The following is a 22,415-nucleotide window of genomic DNA, read 5'->3' as shown; positions in this document are numbered from 1 at the left end:
TAGAAAGCAATATGATGACCGTAATCATTTGCACCTTAAGACAAAAATAACTCTGATCTAAATATGTTGATCATTCTCCGTCAATCCATAAAACCGTAAGACATACCATGAAATCTACATATTATTTGCTCATGCTATGTGTTTTCAGCCTAAAAGCTAATAATATTACAGCCTAAACTACTCTGAGAATATGTCCTCCCTTGCAGCACTTTCTCTTATTCAACGCTATCTCCAGTGCTTCCTGCAGCAATTTATCCAAGCAAATAATAAGAAGAGGGTGTACCGCTGAACACACATAACCAAGAAGAGAAGAAAAGGCTATGAATTTCATGCCGTGAATTGTGTGGATGTCAAGTCAGCATTAGATCGAATGGATTCAAGTACATGCAAAACCAAGATCATATAAAATGTTTTTCACATTGAACAAGATAATATACAAGGTAACATGTTATTCATCTAAAAAAAAAAAACATACAAGCTAACATGTTTAAAAAGTACCTTATGGTTGAGGCGGAGACGAGGACAGTATTACTTAATCAGTATACATTTAATAGGCGATCCCTCCGCACCAAGCAACCTTAAGGGCAGACAGTGTACGGTGTATATGCTAGCTTCTATATCATCCAGCTTCAGCCCTTCTACAAGAATAATTTCCTGGAATATTTCAAACACCATAAGATTGGGAAGGGATTATTACTGGCATCAGAACAAGTAAATGTCAATTAAGTGACTAATTTTACACATTCTAATATCTTTTCAAAACAAGGAACAGAGATGACTACAATTATCTTTTTTTTTTTTTTTTTTCATTTTTGTTTAGAAAACAAATCATCCAACTTGCTTTCACTATCTAGAAAGCTAAGTTCACATCATTGGTCAACCATCAAAAGGTTGAAATTTTTTCTAAGTTTATGTTCAGCTAACCTCCACTCTATTTCCAATTCAGATTTCATCTTTTGTGAGTTTCATTACTTGAAGCAACCATACAGGTAACTCTAAATTCTGACTACGTAGCAATTAGGAAATATTACATTGAATCATTTTGTTATCGGCCCTTCACCGTATTCGGTTGGACTAAGGTTAAACAAGGCTAACAAGTATCCTGGTAAACAAGTTGGGAAACTGATCTAAGCCTTGAAAATGGAATCACCCATATAGGAAAGCAGCGCTTTTCTATCTCAATGATATGCAGTCATTTCTGGTTTTTTTCTTTTTTCACCTTTAGAAAAAACAATGAGTTGGATCACCACATTTCTCGTGGAACTATGAAATACAAACTCAGCAGAAGTAGAAATTAGGCAATTCAGAATATCAGAATTTTGGGTAAGGCTAAGAATGTTCATTATATACATTTGAAACCACATCTCCCACCCCCACCCCACCCAGGGGCATCCACAATTTTCCCATGATGAGTATCGAATCATAGGGGGCACTAAAGGTTCAGTAATCGGAATATGACGACTGTTGACACCCAAATTTGTCCCTCCTTTATTTCAATTTATTTACTCGGGCTTCTAAATTAATTGACGAGCTAAACACTTTATTTTCACTACTATTAATTTTCACTATTTTACTATCAACATTACTAGTATTACTTTATCACAAATTTTAAATGGCTCGTCATCATTTTATTTTCGGACTTTGTACTCGTTAAATTAATTATACTTTATCAAGTTTTTTTTTTTTTTTACATATTATCACTAATTATCATAGTATACATTGTACTAGTTATTAAGTTAAAAGCCCAAGAATAATTAAAATGAAGGAAGAATGACCGTATTTTCAGCCAAATAAATGGCCCAAACGACTGAGCCCAATCTGTATGAAGCCCAAATAATCAGCCCACATTATTCCCTACCCGGTCCAGCCCAACACCCCGACCCGACCCAATTTTATTTTCCTAAAACCTAACCCTTCAGCCGACACCCCCATTCCTCTTCAGCTCTCTCTCTCCTCTATCTTCATCTCTCTCACCCGCCGCCTCTCCACTTCTCCTCTCTCCTCACGCTCCTCTCCACTTCCCCTTGTCCCCCACGCCTCTGTCTACTCTGGCCCCCGCTCTTCTCTCTCATACGCTCCTCTCTCTCCTCACTCTATAAATGAAGAAGAATTATTCAGTTGAAAGAGGAATGATTTTCAGTATTTTGGAGGGACACAGACCCAACTATCTTCACACTTGATTTTTCCTTTTCCGGTGAACTTTAGCCGCGACCAACAATTACTCTATTTTCATTTTTCGTTTTGAAACTTTAGTTACTTTAATCGGGTTCGGGTTCGTTTGAGTTCGAGCATAAATCCGAGACCTCCACACCTCACTTCACTGCACCACGAACAGGTAAAATCCGATTCTATTACGACCTGTTCTTCTCCAGTTTCAGATTCTATGTTCGCATAAAAGAAATCATGTTTTGATGTCTCGTTGTTACCATCTCTCTCAAATCTGTGCTTACTGTTACTGTTAGATTGGTTTAGATATTAGCACATTTTTATGTTTATTATTGTTGTGTGTCCTTGTTTCAGCATGTGTTTGCATATTTTGTTGATGTTTTAGGTTAAATTCTAAGTATGAAGTCATATGTTTGTCATTCTTGTTTCGTCTAATTAGTTTAGCACACATTTATGTATTTGTTTGGTTTCTGTTGATCAGTAGATATCAAGCATATTGTGTAAGCTTAGGACTAGTCAATTGGGACTGTTTAAATTCGATATGAGCTTAAGGCTCGACGTGTTCTGTTTAAGTCGGGTTTGTATTCCTACAGTTGGATTTCGAGAAAATATGATCCATGGGACAATACATTTGGAAGTTCTTTCGCTTTCCAACAGTGGGCAGGATACATTAAATCACTAGCTAAGTGCGAATAGGTTAATGATGGTATGAGCATGAATTTGGTTTTGGTTGGATATAGTTGCCTTAAGTGTTTATTGGTTTTATTTCTCTTTCCACTGCGTATAGTTTGAATTGGTTTTTATTGTAGAATGGAAACAAATTCCAGATCTGTCCTTGTTCGAATCTTAGGGGTGGTTAATAAAACATGACTTTGAACACGGCTTTTGGCGTATCTGTTCGTTCCCCTTTATGTTGTTGTTTGCAAGTTTGGTCCCTTAGAATGATTTCCCCTTTTTTTCTTTTGGTAGATTTCTACTTAGGTTAAAGATTGGTTGTTTTAAAAATGCGATCAGTTGACGCTGGTCCCATCCAGTTGAGGTTCCTGCATAAAATGGTCTAAATGCCCAGTTTAGCTGTTGATCTCTTGAAAATATTCCTTTGTGTCCCAAAGAATTTACAAACCTGCTTGTTGTGCGTGACTTGGCATGAATATTTTTCCACAATTCAGGAATAGTTTTAATCACAGCATTAGCGACGTTTTCTTTATTAATCCTGTTGAAGTTATCTTGAGTATAAATGCATAATAGGAATCATGATTTAGATCCTTCAGTCTGGTCTTCATTTTTCCTACGATGGTTTGCCATTTCGAACCGAGAGGATACTCTGTTTGTGGATATTTCCAAACTCCTATTTGCTGGAAACTTTAATCATGAACACTATATCAGAGGTTATGTTTAAGTTTACTGTCTTAGTACTAATATCTAGATATGTTTTTTTTTAGAGGATGTCTTACTGAATGAAAATGTTTTTTTTTTTAGTATTTCCAATTAATCATGATTTTGTACTAATTTCTCACAAATCAGTGAATAAATTACTAAGTAATTTTCTTACACCAGTATGTTTTGAGTTGTCTCCCTAATACAAAATCTGGTGGGTTGAAATATCCATATGCCTTTTTAGACGTTAGCTTTACTTGAAGCAGGCTTTACATCTTCTGTCCAAAGCTATGTCTATGGTTAATTTGTTTAGTTTAGATAGTCAAGTCTGCCATGTATGATAATTTCGTAAATTGCCTGGACAATGAATTGCTGCTAATTATTTTTCTCTCCTTCTTTACATGTACACTTCGGAGCGAAATGGAGTCTCCATAAAGACTCATTATCCAAATAGTCTCATTTTGAGATTATGCGGCATTCGGACCTTGCATGCGCATTCCTATTCAACTCTCGTCCTCTCGACATTCATCCGAACAGAAAACAAAGAGAGTGGTTAGCCAAACGGCGGACCACTGAAAACTTTACTCTTCTATGGTAGCCAAATATGGCTTTAATTCGTCTCATTTTATTCCGTAATATTGCTTGTTTGCTGGTGTGACTGCAATTTTATTTGTGTTGTGGTAATCAGTTGCTAATGGTTTTACTTTGCTTGATCGAGTAGAGTCTTTTCTTTTAATTAACAGTTATTTGACCAGTTATAAGTTGCCTTTAGTCAAGAACACGATTTTTACTCTAATTCTTAATTGCTTTCTCTACTCAAAACTTTATCTGTTTCGAATGAATCGAGACAAATGTTTTTCGTATTTTCGTTCACTCATTTAATTTAAGGAAGGTTAGTGGGTTTATTCTATCAACTTTAGTCTTACATTTGAAAATGACATTTGTTTCAAATAATACAGATAATAGTGGCCTCACCTTCAATTTGAACCACGTTTTGGCTCTGGTCCCTTTTTAAAGGTTAACTACTTTTCTTATGCAAAAAAACGTATTTGGACATCTGAGGCCTTTCTTCTATTTTCTTTTTCAACTCTTGATCAGGAATCATTTTGTCGAAATATGGTTACAAATTATTTCTTTTCTCCGAAGTGAATTTAGCCTAATTAATTAACTCTAAGTCCGGTCGGATTAACCATTATTAATGAAATTTAGAGGATGCCTAATACCTTCCCTCTAGGTTAGTTGAACCCGTACCTAGGATCTTTTTGGTTTCGTAGACTTTAAAATAAAATCAACTTTAGATAATTACTTTAATTAACTTTAGGTGTCCTAATTCACCATAAATAATTAGGTGGCGACTCCTTAAAATAAACAAAAAAAAAAAAACAGGAATCACCAATATGTTGTACTCTACTTCAACCCGGTTAAAATGGGGTATAACAGCTTGGCGACTCCACTGGGGAACACTTAGGTTCTAACCATAACAGACTTAATTTAAATAGGGTTTGTGTGTTTATTTTAATTACTTTATTTATTGTTAACTGTTTTTACATGCTATTAATTGTTTGTTTGATATAAACTGTTTAAGTGTTACTGCTTTGATAAATTATCATTCCGTTCATATTTCCTCCACTACTGGAAAATTCACACAAATTCACATACTTAAAGCGGTTTCGCGGTTCGCGGCCGTACACTACTAAATCACCCTTAGTTGGATTGATCTTGTGGATTTAGTCGATCGGCGGTGCAGTCGACGGCCACGGACTTTCCACTCCCAAGTTATCCACTTGGGGGAACCTTGTGTCATAGGAAGCCAACTCTTAGTCAGCCTAAGATAGAGCTAAACCAACACCTTTATTAAGAGCATACATTTCATGACCTACGAGGTTTAATACCCTTGGTGTATTAAGCCCATTAGATGACTCTACTGTTGACACCCAATTTTGTCCCTCCTTTATTTAATTTACCCGGGTTTTTAAATTTACTAACGAGCTAAATACTTTATCTTTCGCGATATTTTATTGCTACTACTATTAATATCACTACTTTTATTTTCAACGGTTAGTCATCGTTTCGTTTTCGGGTTCGGATTCGTTAAATTAATTAGAAGACAACACTTTGTAAAATCCTTACTTTCTATATACTGAGTACTATTTATCTTCACATAATATATACTATACCGGTTACTAAATTAGAAGCCCAAAAATAATTACAATAGCGGAGGAAGGACCAATAATTTTCAGTCAAATTAATGACCCGAAATACGAATACAATATTATTTTTCTACCCAAATAAACAACCCACATTTTTATACCCAACCCACATTTTTCAACACATATTTAAATTAATGGGCCAGCCTAAACGGACCAGCCCATTACTCTAAAATATCCGGATCAGCCCACTACATTACATGACCCGACCCAACCCAATTCCTAAAAACCTAACCCTTCATCCCCATTTCTCTTCAGTCCTCTCTTTCTCCTCTCACCCGCCTCCTTCGTCTCTTTCTTCCTCCTCTCCTTCTCCGCCGCGCACCACCTCATCTCATCGCCACCCTTCTTCCGCCGCACCTCTCTTCCCTCTCTCTCTTCATCATCGTTCCTTTCCTCCCCTTTATCCTAAACCCTAGCCGCCGCGCACACACCTCACACTCTCTCCTTCTCCTCTGACTTCGCCCATACTCCACTACTCCATCTGACACCCTCCACCATGCCTCTGTCCTTTGTCCCCCACGCCTCACGTTCTCCCCACTTCGTTCCACCATCTCTGCCACCTCCACACTCCCTTGTCCCCCACGCCTATCTCTTCCATATTCCCTTTGTCCCCCGCTTCGTCTCTCTCATACGCTCCTCCCTTTGCCTCAAGTACAAACGAATCCCTATAAATGTAATCGGGGTGGAATCGTTTGAGGAGGGGATTCGATTCTGGAGAAAAGGGAGGGTTGAGTGGTTAAAGGGGAAAAACCCGATGAACTGAGACAAAACAAGGAATCAGCATTTTTGATTGGAAAGAATAGATGGCATTCAACATTTTGGGGAAATTCCATTACTTTAGAAGTTCGAATCTGCTTCACTTTAAGTTTGTTTCGAACCATTTTTATTTACGTTTTTTTTAGGATTACTAAAAACAAACCAAACTTCCTTTTAAAAAGAGTGTTCGGTTCTGTCGAATTTTTTGATTCGAAAGACTTTTTCTCGAGTTCGAATTCGTCGCGTTCAAGTGTAGATTCGAGACCATCGACACCCACTTCACTGCACCACAAACAGGTAAACTTCGATATAATTGTCACTCATGATCTTTAATTTCTGCTCGTCTAAGATTTTTAGTTTAATCTGCTGTATGTTCAGTGGTTATGTAATTTCGCTGTCATCGCGTTATTTGTTTGATGTTTGGGAGCTGTTAGGATAGGATGACAATCGTTCGAACGAATTTAAAAGAGGTATACTGTATTTCGGATGTTTAGACTGAGTTTCCAGGATTTGGAACCTATTTAAAGTCGAATATACATAGGATATACAATGGGTTATCAAGATAAGAAGAAGATATACATTCGATATACATATGATATACACACAATAGTGTGTATATCTTAAGTATATTATGTATACGATAAGAACGGGCTGACATTGCCTCTCGTTTACTCTATCTGTTCAAAGAATATATCCTGCCATGAATGTAATCTACTTTAAGTTAGCAGTTGCATCTCTTATTTAGTTATATATGTGGCATGTTTTGTTAGGAAGTGTGACAGGCATCAACACATTTAGATACAATTATTGTCTTAATAGGTATTGGGAACCAAATTGGTTAGCCTGGTATCAAACTTAGAATCTGATTTAGTTGTTCAGATGATTGTCTCGGAATGATTGTTTGAGTATTGGTTTAGACTACATGGGTTGTTCGACATAACTGCCCCCCCCTAGACTAGGAGACTATGCAGAATGTCATTTGGATTATGTGCACTCTTAATGTGATCAGTGATAATCTAAAGGGACCTCCGAGGATTGTTATGATGGTTTTGTTTAGAATTATGATAGCTTGAATACTTTGATCACAGAATTTTGCTGACGCTGTTTAGGTAAACTGAAGTGCTCATGAAGAATTTAGCTTATAAAGTCTGGTTTTCACTTGTTCTTGAATACCCTGATCTGAAACTTATCTGCACTGTTCTTAGCTTAACACTGCCTATTTCACTATCATGTTAATTGGTATGAACTGTTGCCGAGATAAAATGGGGAAGTTCGATTAGGATAAAGTCATATCTAGTAAAGTCTAAGCCTGTTTGTAAAGATATTATAATATGACTCGTTTGTTTGGATATGACTAAATAAGGCTTAACTGGTTTCAAAGCATATGCTAGTTTATCTTAATAAGTCTGCATCTGAGCCTAATAAGGTGAAAAGGTCTGAATGAGTTAGGATACCATCCTAATATGTACCATGTTTGAGCTTCTACTGAAATAGTGAAGAAAGGAAACCACTTAGGTTAATATGAACCTTGTATGCATTAGGTGATTGAAAGGGTTGAACCCTGATAATTCAAATCGAAATCTGAATGATTGACTTGGAACTTATATGTGAGCATGAACATCCAATTGTCTCTTTATATGTATGCTTGTGTTAGAGTTCGTCTAATGTTGGTATTCTGCTTCTGAGAATCTGACCATACTGGACTGAAGTTTTAAAGGGTCAGTACTGCAAAAAAAAATGAATTCATAATTAAGCCTTTTTTTTGTGTGTTGTTCTGTGTGTGTTCCTCCTAGAAGTAGCATCTGAATCTTGCACGATTCCTCTGTTTCCAACCCCCTTTTTAACTGAATGAATAACCTTGCTTCCGTCCAATAGTTGTTCAGTTAGGTGTGGCTAAATAAATGTACTTAACTTTGATACATATAGAATGTCACCAGGTCCAATCTTCTTCCTGTAAGCAAATTTAATACTCTAAAATGGGAAAAATGGTTGATTTCTTCCTCAGTTTTCTCTGTGAATAGTTTGAAGTTTGTTTGATTTTATTCGTGTATTGTTGCCCCCTGGAAACTGAATCTGCTCTGCTTTTGGTTGCTTGAACACAGTTTTATGTCTGAACCTGTTTGCCTCAACTGTTGGGCATATGTGTAATTTCTCACGACTTATTTGCTTCCTTTTTCCTCTAAATAAAGTGGATGCATTATAGGTTATATCATTGAGACTCACCCTTTTTTTTAAAACTAAAATAGGCTACTGATGGGCTGTTGTTATGTTTCTCCGAGAAACACAATACTACTTGTAAGAGGAAACAAACTTCTCCCTGCTAGAGATAATTAACTGGTTCTCTGTTAAAAGCCGTTGTTATGGCTTCGAATATTATGAAACTAAACATTGTCTATTGCCCGAGGGAATGGATCCCCCTTCTTTCTCGCTCTGTTTTCATAGCAGCCCTCTCGTTTGGCCTGAAATCTGTTTTCCCTGGTTATCTTTTATATGTAGCAAGGTTTGTAGTTTTGAAATTGTTCCTCGTCTTGGTCTCGGCTTCTGGATTCTTTTGAATAAAAGGAAATGAAGGATAGTATAGTTTGTTTAGTAGTTCGATGTCTTGAAACATGATTCTTGTGCTGAATGTTCGACCTTTAAATAATTATGTTCGATCCTAATTAATTCCGCACGCTAGCTGCTCATTTAGTACATATCAGTGGTGTATAATAAAGATATATGTTAAGTGTTATACATCAAGACACATTCCCAGTACACGCTTATATATACTGGCATCTTTGTTAAAAAGTATTTTCCTTTCTTCTCTTTTTGGATCATTGACTGTGCAAGCTGGATTGCTGCTGCAAATATTTTTTACATATTCAAAGAATATATTTTGCACATCTTCACATACTAATCCTTCTCCTTTCATCCTTCTTATGCATGAACATCGCATACGAGTCCAAGCGGCTCGTCGTCTTTTCCCGCATTTGGCGTTGGGCTAAAAACCCAACATAACTCCTCTCGAGTCATTCTACCAGTTTCGTTCGCAGCAGCTTTACTGGGCCGAAGCCCAACAGCAAACAGATCACAGCAGTCCAAGAAAGTGGGCTGAGCCCATTTGCCTCATCCCTATTCTTTTTTATGTGCATTTAACGTATATTGTATGATTAACATTGTGTTTGCTAATTTAGATAAACTTTAGTAACATTAGAGATTTTAGTTTAGTTGTGGGTAGTTAATTCAAAGAGAAGACTAGCAATTAAGCTTCAGTAGTTTATATCGAAATTATCTATTATCCACAATATTTATCATTTTTAGAATAATTGATTTTCCAAGTATCATGACTATATATTTTTGACTAAAGGAACCATAAATTATACTTACTATTTTAGAAGTTTTAAAACGCCCCAAATTCTACACTAACTTAGCTTATTCTAAAAAATAAAAGGCAAATTAGTTTCAACGGATAACTTTCCCACTTTAATTCCTTTCTAACACTCGAAATACATAATTGTTGGAAATAACCTTAGCACAATGTATATATATATATATATATATATATATATATATATATATATATATATATATATTAAACTACTAGTCTTCGTATGAAGTCTTTAATATTTATTCCACATTAATCTTACAATAACTCTTTGAATTTGTGAGTCGGCATAGCTCACTTTTCTCCGAATACATATAAACATTACATATTCTGTTTCTTTTAGTTTATTTTAACTAAACTCTTTATACAAATTATTGTGTTTTCTACAAGTATTATTTTAAACAATACTATTACACTTTCATTTAAAATTTCAACAACATTTATAAGTTGTATTTTAAAATAACATAATGAGTATTCTTTTATACAAATTATTATTTACAAGTTCTATTTTTACAAATAGCATGTTCACATGCTTATTTATAACTTTAGCCATACTTACAAAACTACTTTCTTCTCTATAATACTATATTTACACCTAGCCTAATTAATTTTAAGTCCGGTCGGTTAACCATTGTTAATGGGTCTTAAAGAGTGCCTAATACCTTCCCTTTAGACTAATTGAACCCTTACCTAGAATCTTAAATTTCGCAGACCTTAACAGAGTTAACTTTAAACATAACTTTAACAAACTTTAGGTGTCCTAATTCACCATAAATAATTAGGTGGCGACTCCTTAAAACACAAACAAAAACAGGAATCTCCAATATGTCGTACTTCTAATTTTAACCTCCGGGTAAAAATGGGGTGTGACAGCTTGGCGACTCTGCTGGGGATGTGCTTAGGTTCTAACCATAACGGACTTAGTCTAAGTAGGCTTTGTGTGCTTATTTTGAAATCGCTTTATTTATTTGTTAATTATTTTTTACATGCTATTAATTGTTTGTTCGATATAAACTGTTTATTTGATATAAACTGTTTGTCTGATATAACTGTTTATGTGTTAGTGCTTTGATAAAACTGTCATTCCGTTCATATTTCCTCCACTTCTGGAAAACTCACACATATTCACACACTTAAAACGGCTTCGCGGTTCGCGCCCGTTCACTACTAAATTACCCCTTTAGTTGGATTGATCTTGTGGATTTAGTCGATCAGCGGTGCAGTCGACGGCCACGGACTTTCCACTCCCAAGTTGTCCGCTTGGGGGAACCTTGTGTCGTAAGAAGCCAACTCTTAGTCAGCCTAAGATAGAGCTAAACCAACACACTTTATTAAGAGCATACGTTTCATGACCTAGGAGGTTTAATACCCTTGGTGTATTAAATCCATTAGATGACTTTACCCAAACGTCCGAGTGGGTTCACGACCCCGAGTGACACCAATCATACCTTATATGCATGTTTGAAGGATAACTGTGCCTAAATATTGACTATTTGCTCTAATTAATTAAACTTTAGGAAGTAAGGAATGACTAACGTTTCTATGACAGGTATGCATTTGCATCGGAGTACAACAAATGACGAAGATCAAGGGCATCACAAATGAAGCTAGAAGTTAGGCATAAAAATTTTATTTACTTTATTTAGATTAGGAAACACTTTATGTTGTATTCATTTGACATGTAATAAATATTACATTATTTTTTACTTTTGAGAAATAGAATCTGTTTAATTAATCAAAGCAACGGAATGACATATTATGGCACACTTTATCCTTTAAACAACGTTAGGCCCACCTCTGGCGCAAAGAGGTCACATGCATATTAGGACGTGCTAGTTGTTTTGATATAATCGTTTACATTTGTTTGACAACTTGTTTGACTCTACTTGATAAATTATTCGCTACATGCCTTACTCGACTTTACGTGACCATGACTTTACCTAGATATGTTCATGAGATTAACATCGTTTATACTGTATGTCTATTTTATCTTATTCACAAACAGAGAGTTGATTCGTGTTGACGCTCGATGGCCGACCATCCTTACATCACGAGGTCAAAGACGTCATCGTTACCTGAACGTAGTTGGGCTGTCCAAGGAAATGAAATTACTATGTCTGATCCGGCCGCATCTGTTCCAACTGGTGTAGAAAACCTCGTGATCGCTAGTGATCCGCCTGAAACTTCCGAACATGGAACTGCTATTCAACGGGATGAACATATCGCCCGCCTGACTCAAGAAATTGAGAATCTACGTGGAGAACTAAATCGGGTTAGGGACTTGACCAATTTATCCATCACACTTCAAAATTCACCTTCTGAACCTAGCAATACTGCACCAGAACCACCTCGTTTTCCATCACTCGAATCCCCAGTTCCTGAGCATTTTCCTCCCCAAAACAATGCACCTACTAACAACAACTTGCCTCCGATCACCCCCGCAAATCCACCAAATCCAACATCCGTCTATACTCCCCCACAAAGTCAACCAACCACTTACACTAGCTATACTCCTCCACAAAATCAACCACCCACCTACACTACCTATGCTACTCACAATCCACCACCCGTCAACCCACCAAGTCAATCGCTAGTTCATACTCCCTATGTTCCTTTACCCGCCAACACTAATCCACTACCCACGACCACTTCTCTAAACCCACCAAATCAACCACCTATAAACACCAATTATAACACACCACCTCTTGTCCAAAACACCCCCATCGTCCAGACTTATCCAACCCAGCATATGCACGGGGCACACTTTGCCACCCCTAATGCACAATATGTTCCTCCAGTATACGCCACAGAAACACAAGCCTTTACCAATCCAGTAACGGTCAGGTTCCAACCCGAAGTAGATCAGTACGAAGAAATGGAAAAGGATGCAAAGGCAGGGGCAGATAACATGTTGCTAAAAGAGATCCACAGTCTCAAAGAAGCAATGAGAAACCTTCAAGTTGCTAGGGGAACTAAGAGTGTAGAATATGAAGATCTCTGTGTTCAACCTGACGTCGATTTACCCGTAGGCTACAAACCGCCGAAATTTGATACATTCAATGGAACAGGCGACCCTCATACACACTTAAGGGCTTATTGTGACAAACTGGTTGGAGTGGGCAGAGACCAGAGCATAAGGATGAAGCTCTTCATAAGAAGCTTATCTGGCGAAGCACTTACTTGGTATACACAACAGGATGTCCGTAAATGGCGTGGTTGGAGTGACATGGCGCAAGACTTTATGGACAGGTTCAGTTTTAACACCGATATCACACCAGATAGAGTTTACATGACTAAGTTAACCAGGAAGTCAACTGAGACGTTCCGCGAATATGCGTTACGTTGGAGGTCAGAAGCAGCCAGGGTTCAACCTCCGATGAATGATAGGGAAATGACTGCTACCTTCATTGAATGCCAGGCTGGCATATTTTACGAGAAAATGATAGGTATGATGGGACAAAAATTCACAGAAGTTGTTCGAATGGGAGAAGCACTGGAAGAAGGAATCAAATCGGGGAAAATTCAGGATCTTATTGCTTTACAAGCAATGAACAAAGCTATACAATCTGGTTCTATCAACGGGATTAAAAAGAAGAAGGAAGATGTCGCTGCAGTCATGAACGCTCAAGGACATGAGCCGAGCCAAGCCATTCCATACTTTAACCACCCACAACAAACTTTCCACCCTTACCACTACCCTGAACCCTACCAAGCTCCACTACCTCCTTACCCCGTTTACAACACCCAAGCAAACTACTACCAACCCCGAGCACCTCCGCATCAAAACCCACGCCCGTATCAACCCAACCAAGCTCCAACTTACCAAAATCGACCACATACTATACCTAGAGCCCGTCCAAACCCTGACACCAAAAATACCCGTAATTACACTCAGATCGCTGAACCCTTGGCTCAATTGTTCGAAAGAATGAAAGCAGCAGGCATAATACAACCGATTGAAGGAAAAATTCCCGAGCCTATCCCAAAATGGTTTGATGGTTCCAAAAGCTGCGCATACCACTCTGGAGTTGTTGGGCACGCCACTAAAGATTGCTATGGGCTTAAAAACAAAATCGAAGCCCTGATTAAGGAAGGAGTAATTCAGCTCGCTGAAGCTAAGCCCAATGTGGTCAACAATCCTTTGCCTGCTCACGGAAATACCAAGATTTAGAGGAGTCCAGTGCGGAAAGAGTCAGATCAACAACTTTGTCGCTCTCGTGGGAACAATCCAATACAACTACTCGCAACACCAAGGCACTGACAATATGGGGCGCCGAACCAGGAAAGACTCTGAAGAATTGGACTTGTACTCCGTCCTCGATCCGTCGGGAGCCTTGGTAGCATGAACATGTAGTGAACTTGTTTTCTTTTATTGATGCTTGAACCGTACTCAAATTTTTGTTTGTTTTGCTTCACCTTGTGGAAGCTTGAATTGCAAAACTATGAATGCATTTCTGATTTTCCTTAATCATCTATTTTCTACTTTATTTATCAAAACTGTCAACTCTACGATTGTGACATGAAATGTATGAATAGACAACACACATTCCGAGAGAGTAACAAAGAAACTAGGGGGACAAGACAAGATTCCACTCACAAGAATTGAAATAGCCGATAGGTGATAACATAAGCCTAAAAGCTAGCAATTCAAGAAGAAATCAAAGTACGACATTAGGTTAGACAACCTAGTTTGCAACCTTTCCTTTAGATTACGAACTACGCTGACCTGATTCCCATGGGGGATACGTAGGCAGCCCACATAGGGTTCGGTTGCTTTACAACAGAAAATCCAAAATATCTTATGCGTACGAACTACGCTTGACCTGATTCCTCGGTGGATACGTAGGCAGCCTACACAGGGACTCGGTCATACTAGATTAGAATTTTTCCCTTTTTGGATCCTTACGAACTGCGTTCCGTCCTGATTCCCGGAGTAGGATACGTAGGCAGCCCACATAGGGTTCGGTTGCGCTATAACAGAAAATCCAAAGTCCTTACACAAAGAAAACCACACAGAGCTTGATTCCCTCGGCGGGATTCGTAGACTATTAACATATAGATCCGTCACACCTAGATAAAATCCAACAAATCTTTTACCATTTATATAGCAGAACTACGCCGACCTGATTCCCTTGGTGGGATACGTAGGCAATCCATATCGGGTTCGGTCCCCTTATTAGAAAATTTTAAACCATTCTTATATACTTTACGAACTACGTTCTGACCTGATTCCCTGGAAGGATACGTAGGCAACCTATATAAGGTTCGGTCACACCACGACATAAGTTTAGCATACCCTTTCTGAACCCAAAACTGGGGCATATTTTGAAAACATAGACGGTTGGACATCGACAATATTGAGACTACCAGACAGGAAGTATTATGGACCAATTACTTTAGAAGTGTCACAATTCGAGGTTGGCAGAATATTTTACAACTTACATATATATACATTTACATATATATATCTTTCCTTACATACATTTACATATTTCACAATTTATATACGTATAATTATATTTCCTTATACATATACTTACATACCTACCTTTCAAATGAAATACTTTCTTTCAATTATTTCACTACTGTTCATCTACCGAGGCTTGAACGGAGATCACAAGATCCAAACAAACAAGACAAATGGAGCGCCAACAACGTCAAGCTTCGAGTCAACACGAATCAACTTCCCCCTCCCAAACTAAGAATTTTTCTTTGAGTGCAGGAACTTAAAATCGCGAGATCAACAGTCAAGTCTATCAATCAGGGCCATTGTGGCCTCGCCTCAAAAACCATACGGCTTTACTTCCAACCTTATCTTTTAATTTATTTTTATCAAAATAATTTTATAACTTTATACACCTGTTTTTGTAGGTTGACGAGATTGAAGGCGAATTAAATCAGGATTACGTGTCCTAAATTTGGCCTGTCACGATACCATCAACATCATGAGCCAGACGGCTATTCCACCACTTTACTCCATACTTTATCAATTATTTTATCATATACTTTACCAGCTTTAACCATTTTACTTTGAACTTTGCAGGAATCATTGTTAAGTTTCCAAAGACAGCTGAAGGCATCTCCCAAGACCGCTGGAGGCACCAATATCACACCCCGAGGATAACTATACATTTTAGGCTCGTCCGCCTTTAATAGGACATCATTTTTTCAAAAGCATCGCATTGCATATACACTACTGATTTCAAATGCCCGACAAAGGGACAACATCATTGTTCACAAACGCACAGCATTTAGGCTCGTCCGCCTTTAATAGGACACTCTAGGCTCGTCCGCCTTTAATAGGACACTTTAGGCTCGTCCGCCTTTAATAGGACACTTTAGGCTCGTCCGCCTTTAATAGGACACTTTAGGATTGTCCGCCTTTAATAGGACACTTTGGGTTCGTCCACCCTAAAATAGGATATATTGGGTTCTTCCACCCTAAAATAGGATACTTGGGTCCGTCCACCCTAAAATAGGACATATTGGGTCATTCTACCCTAAAATAAGAATTCACATATTTTTTTTTTTTTTTTTTTTTTTTTTTTTTTTTTTTTTTTTTTTTTTACAAGATTGGCGTCGAGTCTCTGAAGACAACCGGAGGCATCACATGGCTACACAGCCTCATACGCATAAGCCAGACGGCTACACTTTGACTTTACTCTCTACTTTATCATTTACTTTACCAACTTTAACAACTTTACCCTGAACTTTACAGGAATTATCATCAAGTCTCCGAAGACAACCGGAGACATCATCCACGTTACAACTTTATCCTGGACTTTACGGGAATCAACATCAAATCTCCGAAGACAACCGGAGAGATATCATCAAGTCTTCGAAGACAACCGGAGACATCGCATGGCCACACGGCCTCATACGCATAAGCCAGACGGCTATACTTTGACTTTACTCTCTACTTTATCATTTACTTTACCAACTTTAACAACTTTACCCTGAACTTTACAGGAATTATCATTGAGCCTCCGAAGACAACCGGAGACATCGTTTGACTATACAGCCTCATCAGCATATCATTGAGTCCCGACAACCATCGGAGACATCACCCGGCTGCACGGCCTCACGCGCATAAGCCAAACGGCTATACACTTATTTTACTCCTTACTTCATTCCTTTATTTCATCATCTACCTTACCACTTTAATGAATTTACCTTAAAATTCGCAGATATCATTTATCATCAAGTCCCGGAAGACAGCCGGAGACCTTATCACTATCATCTGCAAATGCAACTGGAAATATTATCACATCCTCAGCATACGCATCACACATTCATTCAAGTCCCTGAAGACAATCAGAGACAACATTAGCCACACGGCTTCACTTTCATTCGCACGCTCATATTTACTGTCATTTTACACTCTTCACAATTTTACACTTTCAACTCTATTACTAATTTTGACATGAATTTCAGTTTTGGCAGAAAATACAACCTGCAGGGACGCAACACAACGTGGAACTTTATCTTACGCAGTGAACTGGGGCAAATTTGCTGAAGAGGATTACCAAACTCACAAGCAAAGGTCACGAATCTACTCTCGAACTCAATTCTGCCTATGTCCACAAACACGTGATACATAGGTCAATTTCTCTTTCATATTCCCCACCAAAACTGTATTTCAATCAACTCTTTCTACAATCTCATATTCCTTTCTACATCCCCAGTGTCTCCATAACTCAACACTGGGGCATCTTTGAAGAATACGCATCGTACCTAGTAGAGTCCTGCTTATGAGTGTGTTGTGCACCACATTTATAATTAGGAGGCTATAAGCATATGTTCTATTTTTGAACGTTCTCGTCACCTGTCTACAACCCCCCGCTAGATTATGAATCCACAAAAACTTTCGAGCTAGACATGGCCTTAGTGCAACCCTAGATATGTAGGCAACTCAAAACTAAGATTCAGCCATAATTTTCTATAATTCCTTCGGACCTCATCATATTTTCCATCAATTTTTCTAAACCGTACTTTCTTACGAACTCATATTCGTCAGTCCAAACAAAATTGGCTACTACGTCAACTTCTTCGCCCGAAGACTCTTACATCATCTCCGGTTGAAGAGGGGCATCTGTTGACACCCAATTTTGTCCCTCCTTTATTTAATTTACCCGGGTTTTTAAATTTACTAACGAGCTAAATACTTTATCTTTCGCGATATTTTATTGCTACTACTATTAATATCACTACTTTTATTTTCAACGGTTAGTCATCGTTTCGTTTTCGGGTTCGGATTCGTTAAATTAATTAGAAGACAACACTTTGTAAAATCCTTACTTTCTATATACTGAGTACTATTTATCTTCACATAATATATACTATACCGGTTACTAAATTAGAAGCCCAAAAATAATTACAATAGCGGAGGAAGGACCAATAATTTTCAGTCAAATTAATGACCCGAAATACGAATACAATATTATTTTTCTACCCAAATAAACAACCCACATTTTTATACCCAACCCACATTTTTCAACACATATTTAAATTAATGGGCCAGCCTAAACGGACCAGCCCATTACTCTAAAATATCCGGATCAGCCCACTACATTACATGACCCGACCCAACCCAATTCCTAAAAACCTAACCCTTCATCCCCATTTCTCTTCAGTCCTCTCTTTCTCCTCTCACCCGCCTCCTTCGTCTCTTTCTTCCTCCTCTCCTTCTCCGCCGCGCACCACCTCATCTCATCGCCACCCTTCTTCCGCCGCACCTCTCTTCCCTCTCTCTCTTCATCATCGTTCCTTTCCTCCCCTTTATCCTAAACCCTAGCCGCCGCGCACACACCTCACACTCTCTCCTTCTCCTCTGACTTCGCCCATACTCCACTACTCCATCTGACACCCTCCACCATGCCTCTGTCCTTTGTCCCCCACGCCTCACGTTCTCCCCACTTCGTTCCACCATCTCTGCCACCTCCACACTCCCTTGTCCCCCACGCCTATCTCTTCCATATTCCCTTTGTCCCCCGCTTCGTCTCTCTCATACGCTCCTCCCTTTGCCTCAAGTACAAACGAATCCCTATAAATGTAATCGGGGTGGAATCGTTTGAGGAGGGGATTCGATTCTGGAGAAAAGGGAGGGTTGAGTGGTTAAAGGGGAAAAACCCGATGAACTGAGACAAAACAAGGAATCAGCATTTTTGATTGGAAAGAATAGATGGCATTCAACATTTTGGGGAAATTCCATTACTTTAGAAGTTCGAATCTGCTTCACTTTAAGTTTGTTTCGAACCATTTTTATTTACGTTTTTTTTAGGATTACTAAAAACAAACCAAACTTCCTTTTAAAAAGAGTGTTCGGTTCTGTCGAATTTTTTGATTCGAAAGACTTTTTCTCGAGTTCGAATTCGTCGCGTTCAAGTGTAGATTCGAGACCATCGACACCCACTTCACTGCACCACAAACAGGTAAACTTCGATATAATTGTCACTCATGATCTTTAATTTCTGCTCGTCTAAGATTTTTAGTTTAATCTGCTGTATGTTCAGTGGTTATGTAATTTCGCTGTCATCGCGTTATTTGTTTGATGTTTGGGAGCTGTTAGGATAGGATGACAATCGTTCGAACGAATTTAAAAGAGGTATACTGTATTTCGGATGTTTAGACTGAGTTTCCAGGATTTGGAACCTATTTAAAGTCGAATATACATAGGATATACAATGGGTTATCAAGATAAGAAGAAGATATACATTCGATATACATATGATATACACACAATAGTGTGTATATCTTAAGTATATTATGTATACGATAAGAACGGGCTGACATTGCCTCTCGTTTACTCTATCTGTTCAAAGAATATATCCTGCCATGAATGTAATCTACTTTAAGTTAGCAGTTGCATCTCTTATTTAGTTATATATGTGGCATGTTTTGTTAGGAAGTGTGACAGGCATCAACACATTTAGATACAATTATTGTCTTAATAGGTATTGGGAACCAAATTGGTTAGCCTGGTATCAAACTTAGAATCTGATTTAGTTGTTCAGATGATTGTCTCGGAATGATTGTTTGAGTATTGGTTTAGACTACATGGGTTGTTCGACATAACTGCCCCCCCTAGACTAGGAGACTATGCAGAATGTCATTTGGATTATGTGCACTCTTAATGTGATCAGTGATAATCTAAAGGGACCTCCGAGGATTGTTATGATGGTTTTGTTTAGAATTATGATAGCTTGAATACTTTGATCACAGAATTTTGCTGACGCTGTTTAGGTAAACTGAAGTGCTCATGAAGAATTTAGCTTATAAAGTCTGGTTTTCACTTGTTCTTGAATACCCTGATCTGAAACTTATCTGCACTGTTCTTAGCTTAACACTGCCTATTTCACTATCATGTTAATTGGTATGAACTGTTGCCGAGATAAAATGGGGAAGTTCGATTAGGATAAAGTCATATCTAGTAAAGTCTAAGCCTGTTTGTAAAGATATTATAATATGACTCGTTTGTTTGGATATGACTAAATAAGGCTTAACTGGTTTCAAAGCATATGCTAGTTTATCTTAATAAGTCTGCATCTGAGCCTAATAAGGTGAAAAGGTCTGAATGAGTTAGGATACCATCCTAATATGTACCATGTTTGAGCTTCTACTGAAATAGTGAAGAAAGGAAACCACTTAGGTTAATATGAACCTTGTATGCATTAGGTGATTGAAAGGGTTGAACCCTGATAATTCAAATCGAAATCTGAATGATTGACTTGGAACTTATATGTGAGCATGAACATCCAATTGTCTCTTTATATGTATGCTTGTGTTAGAGTTCGTCTAATGTTGGTATTCTGCTTCTGAGAATCTGACCATACTGGACTGAAGTTTTAAAGGGTCAGTACTGCAAAAAAAAATGAATTCATAATTAAGCCTTTTTTTTGTGTGTTGTTCTGTGTGTGTTCCTCCTAGAAGTAGCATCTGAATCTTGCACGATTCCTCTGTTTCCAACCCCCTTTTTAACTGAATGAATAACCTTGCTTCCGTCCAATAGTTGTTCAGTTAGGTGTGGCTAAATAAATGTACTTAACTTTGATACATATAGAATGTCACCAGGTCCAATCTTCTTCCTGTAAGCAAATTTAATACTCTAAAATGGGAAAAATGGTTGATTTCTTCCTCAGTTTTCTCTGTGAATAGTTTGAAGTTTGTTTGATTTTATTCGTGTATTGTTGCCCCCTGGAAACTGAATCTGCTCTGCTTTTGGTTGCTTGAACACAGTTTTATGTCTGAACCTGTTTGCCTCAACTGTTGGGCATATGTGTAATTTCTCACGACTTATTTGCTTCCTTTTTCCTCTAAATAAAGTGGATGCATTATAGGTTATATCATTGAGACTCACCCTTTTTTTTAAAACTAAAATAGGCTACTGATGGGCTGTTGTTATGTTTCTCCGAGAAACACAATACTACTTGTAAGAGGAAACAAACTTCTCCCTGCTAGAGATAATTAACTGGTTCTCTGTTAAAAGCCGTTGTTATGGCTTCGAATATTATGAAACTAAACATTGTCTATTGCCCGAGGGAATGGATCCCCCTTCTTTCTCGCTCTGTTTTCATAGCAGCCCTCTCGTTTGGCCTGAAATCTGTTTTCCCTGGTTATCTTTTATATGTAGCAAGGTTTGTAGTTTTGAAATTGTTCCTCGTCTTGGTCTCGGCTTCTGGATTCTTTTGAATAAAAGGAAATGAAGGATAGTATAGTTTGTTTAGTAGTTCGATGTCTTGAAACATGATTCTTGTGCTGAATGTTCGACCTTTAAATAATTATGTTCGATCCTAATTAATTCCGCACGCTAGCTGCTCATTTAGTACATATCAGTGGTGTATAATAAAGATATATGTTAAGTGTTATACATCAAGACACATTCCCAGTACACGCTTATATATACTGGCATCTTTGTTAAAAAGTATTTTCCTTTCTTCTCTTTTTGGATCATTGACTGTGCAAGCTGGATTGCTGCTGCAAATATTTTTTACATATTCAAAGAATATATTTTGCACATCTTCACATACTAATCCTTCTCCTTTCATCCTTCTTATGCATGAACATCGCATACGAGTCCAAGCGGCTCGTCGTCTTTTCCCGCATTTGGCGTTGGGCTAAAAACCCAACATAACTCCTCTCGAGTCATTCTACCAGTTTCGTTCGCAGCAGCTTTACTGGGCCGAAGCCCAACAGCAAACAGATCACAGCAGTCCAAGAAAGTGGGCTGAGCCCATTTGCCTCATCCCTATTCTTTTTTATGTGCATTTAACGTATATTGTATGATTAACATTGTGTTTGCTAATTTAGATAAACTTTAGTAACATTAGAGATTTTAGTTTAGTTGTGGGTAGTTAATTCAAAGAGAAGACTAGCAATTAAGCTTCAGTAGTTTATATCGAAATTATCTATTATCCACAATATTTATCATTTTTAGAATAATTGATTTTCCAAGTATCATGACTATATATTTTTGACTAAAGGAACCATAAATTATACTTACTATTTTAGAAGTTTTAAAACGCCCCAAATTCTACACTAACTTA

The 22,415-nt window shown here is 37.8% G+C and overlaps 1 long non-coding RNA gene across 1 annotated transcript in view; it reads right to left on the bottom strand.

Annotated features, from left to right (window-relative positions):
• The window catches only part of LOC132641762 (uncharacterized), a 38,269-nt gene continuing 15,854 nt past the window's right edge, over positions 1-22,415 (bottom strand). The window contains exons 5-6 of the long non-coding RNA XR_009582962.1: positions 499-654; positions 1-241 (exon numbers count right to left, since the gene is read on the bottom strand). This is a non-coding gene — a long non-coding RNA (uncharacterized LOC132641762). The remainder of the gene's footprint in view (positions 242-498; positions 655-22,415) is intronic.

The sequence above is a fragment of the Lycium barbarum genome, chromosome 5 (genome assembly GCF_019175385.1).
Source record: "Lycium barbarum isolate Lr01 chromosome 5, ASM1917538v2, whole genome shotgun sequence".
Lineage (NCBI taxonomy): Eukaryota > Viridiplantae > Streptophyta > Magnoliopsida > Solanales > Solanaceae > Lycium > Lycium barbarum.
This window is presented reverse-complemented; position numbering and strand designations above follow the sequence as displayed.